General features: G+C 25.7%; 1 long non-coding RNA gene across 1 annotated transcript; it reads right to left on the bottom strand.

Annotated features, from left to right (window-relative positions):
• Positions 1-339: 339 nt before the first annotated feature.
• On the bottom strand, positions 340-2,803 carry LOC132926816 (uncharacterized). The gene is made up of 3 exons (XR_009661537.1): positions 2,351-2,803; positions 2,076-2,229; positions 340-663 (listed from the first exon to the last, which is right to left on the bottom strand). It is a non-coding gene; the product is annotated as an uncharacterized LOC132926816 (long non-coding RNA).
• Positions 2,804-3,766: the final 963 nt, after the last annotated feature.

The following is a 3,766-nucleotide window of genomic DNA, read 5'->3' as shown; positions in this document are numbered from 1 at the left end:
ACGGATATTACCAATTCATATTTTTAACTGTTTATAAAACAATCAATACTCAAGTTAGTGTCTTGAAACCTTGACTACTAGATTAAGAAAATTATTCTTATTATTCATTAAACCTGATACTTCATAAAAATTATAAAACGATCGTTTTTAGATCATTTTGACAAATGTTACTAATTCATATTTTTAGCCACTTATAAAACACTAAATTCACAAGTTATTATCCAACCAATATATATTTTTAACTGACTACATTTTTTTAGATAGCAGTAAAGCAGATCATTGGTGTTCATACCACTTGAAGAAAATAACAAGGTTCTATGTTGAAAATAAACAAGAAGATACAGATAATAATAATCGATTTATTTATTTATTTTTGTAATGCTTAATTAATGTAATTCATACTAAATTTAATATTAGGCAAAAAATTAGAATTTGTTAAGAATTTTAATATTGAACAGGGTAAACATATTTAGTTTGTAATCTTCTTATCTTCTTATTGGGGGCTGCGTGTCGTTCCAAAGTATTTATTGTTTTTTTCGAATGGTTCCACGGGATCCCAGGCTTTTGGGGGATGACCAAAATTTGGGTCGCTGTACCCTGCTGTTGTTGTTGTTGGATCGGAGAACCAACTGCACCTCTTCTTCCTTAATTTTTCACCCATCACTTGTAAATATATTCATTAATTATTGTTATTCATTTGTATGAAGTGATGTATAAAAATATGACAATATTACATAAGTAGGTATAAAAGCGATAGTTACTTGCGTGCCAATGTTAATAAAAAATAAATAATCATTTACATATTTCATATTTAAGAGTATGTTAGTGCAATATTTGTTTTTTCTCTTATACCCGCATGCAACATATTATGTAATAAGTTTTCACCTAAAATCGTTTTTTATGGCTGAGTGTAAATGATAAAAATCACAATGATTGCAATTGAAAAAAAAAATTTTCACATCTACAAAATAGTATTTTAATTGATGTTCCAATTTTAAATCTAAACAAAATGCAACTATATGAATAATTTTAAAAGATATATCATTTAAATTTATTGTAATAATTAATGTACATATATAAACATTTTTAAAGGGTTAAAATCGTATTAAAAAAAACAAGATAACACTGGACACATTACTATTTATCAACACAAAATGTTACCATCTCAGTGAAATTCTAACAACCAAAAACATGACGATCAAACGGGCACAAACTAACTTATTTAATTTTAATTTTTGTTATTTTTATTATTTTTTTTTTTTGATAATATTATTCACATCACAGAAGCAGACTTATTATTGGTTATTTAAATATTACAATTTATTAATAAAGGAACAAAGAATTTGTCCATATTATGACTATTATTTTCTAATTATTTATAGATATAAAAATTGAAATACAATGAGTATTTTAAATATCTGTTTTTCATTTTAAAATATTAAAAAATGCTTTTTCTCACAATTGTTAAGTATTAAAAATATTTTTTAATGATTTTTGAGATTTTTAATCATTTGTAATCATTTAAATAATTTTTTTAAAAATATTGTTTTCAAATAATATGAATCAAATGTATTTAAAATAATGTTTTAACATTTTATTTTGATTGGAAATAAGGCCATTTGAACATTTTATTAACATTTATAAAATAATGCATAAACCATTTTTAACTTTATTTTTAAACATTTAAAAAATATTTTTTTGCTACTAGGTATAATATAAGCTTAAAATTAAATATCATTAAGTTTATATAATAAATAATATCCTCAGCATATTATATCATTTTATTACCAATTTACCATTATTATTATTTTTTATTTTTAGTGGAGTAAAATTGTGAAATATTAGATTGTAAGAAGTACTTATAAAGTATTTACAACTATCATAGTAGAAAAAAATATAAAATATTAAAAGCAAATCAATAATATATAATGTTTAGAAATAATAAAACAAAATAAAATAATAACATTGGTAATGGTAAAATAAAGTAATAAGTCTTAACAATAAATAAAAATATACATGCACAAAAAATAATATCTATAAATATTTTATAACGATAAAGATTATAATTTTTTTACCTTCTTTATGCGGGAGCTGATGCTGTGCTTTTTCTGGTGTTGTTTGCGGAATCGCGTCGGGTGCATCATAGGTCGGCATCGCCTGTACATATATAGTGACTGCCATAATAATTACGAACAAACTTACAATGGATAATTTCATGTTGATGCAGAGCTGAAATGATACGAAAAATGTTATTTGAAAAATTCCTGAATAAAATATAAACGACAGGCAAGAGAGTATAAAATATGTCATGGGACAAAAAAATAATGTTCGGAAATCGTGGAGTACTTACGTGTAAAAAATATTCTTGAAAATAAAGGTGACTGTTGAGACATAAATGGCGATCGGCGCTCCTACGCACCCCCTTTTATGCCCTGGCTGCGGCGGCGGCTTCTTCGGCGTCGAACTGGTGGTGGTGGTTTCCACCACCGATTACGCGTCGAAGTCCTATTAGGACAGGAGCCTACCGGAGCATCGGGCGAACGGAAATTCTATTTGCTGAACTGCCCTCCGACCTTCCCGCTCACCCATCGATCGGTCAGCCCACTCAACCACCCTCATCGACAAGTACTGCGAACAAATACAGACATGCGCACAAGGTCAAACACTCTCACTAACACACATACATCTGTACAGCGGAGTTTCGGTGGTGGCGGCGATGTTGAATGCCCGAAACCGAATGCCTGGACGACAAACGTCGAATGTAGAGTACCTACCTATATCAAATAAAAAAATTTACGATGTATTCGAAATTATATATTTCAATAATATTTCGTAAAATGGAACGCGTTTACCCCTTCTCGACGTCTGACTGTACAGCGTTCACACGAATGTTCTAGTTTATAATATTATATATTATATTATATAATAGGATTATGTTAAATTATTATTATATACGTATATGCTAAGATACCTTATACTAAAAAATCTTTTGGGAAAAAATTTATTAATTATCTTAGTCCCACATATTTCAACTCACTGCCAATTAATATTAAAATAAATATATACGATAACTCCAGGAATCTTAAAAAGTCGAATCTCAAAAAATTAATTTTCAACTGGTTAGAAACTCATTTAGACTAGTGTTTATCGTTTATGTATATTATAATTCATGTATTTGTTTATTTATTTATATTTTTATTAATTTTTGTATTAATCACTAGATTTTGTAACTCTCTACCATCATCACAAGCTTGCTTACAGGTGGTAGATAGATTCATTTTATTATTATATTATTGTAAATTTGCTCTTTTGAGCTATGTATAATTTATTATAATAAAAAAAAAAAAAATTAAACTTTATAATAATTCCTTTTTATTTATAACATAAAATTTCTTTTTTAACCCACTTGGTTTTTATAGTAATAACAATATAATAAATATTAAATAATCATATAAACTTATTATAATTATTGAATAAAAATACATGATATATCAACTTATGATTATAAAACAAATTTAAATCAAACATAAAACAAACTACTGAATTAATATCACTTTTAATAAAAGAACTTTCTGTCACATAATAATACTATTTAGTATTTTAATTGCAAATAACAACATAATAAATATTAAATAATACAATACCTATTTTTCATAACATAATCATATAAACTAATTATAATTATTGAATAAAAATATATGATAAATCAATTTATGATTATAAAACAAATTTAAATCAAACATAAAACATAAAACAAACTACTATA

This window comes from Rhopalosiphum padi, chromosome 3 (genome assembly GCF_020882245.1).
Source record: "Rhopalosiphum padi isolate XX-2018 chromosome 3, ASM2088224v1, whole genome shotgun sequence".
Lineage (NCBI taxonomy): Eukaryota > Metazoa > Arthropoda > Insecta > Hemiptera > Aphididae > Rhopalosiphum > Rhopalosiphum padi.
This window is presented reverse-complemented; position numbering and strand designations above follow the sequence as displayed.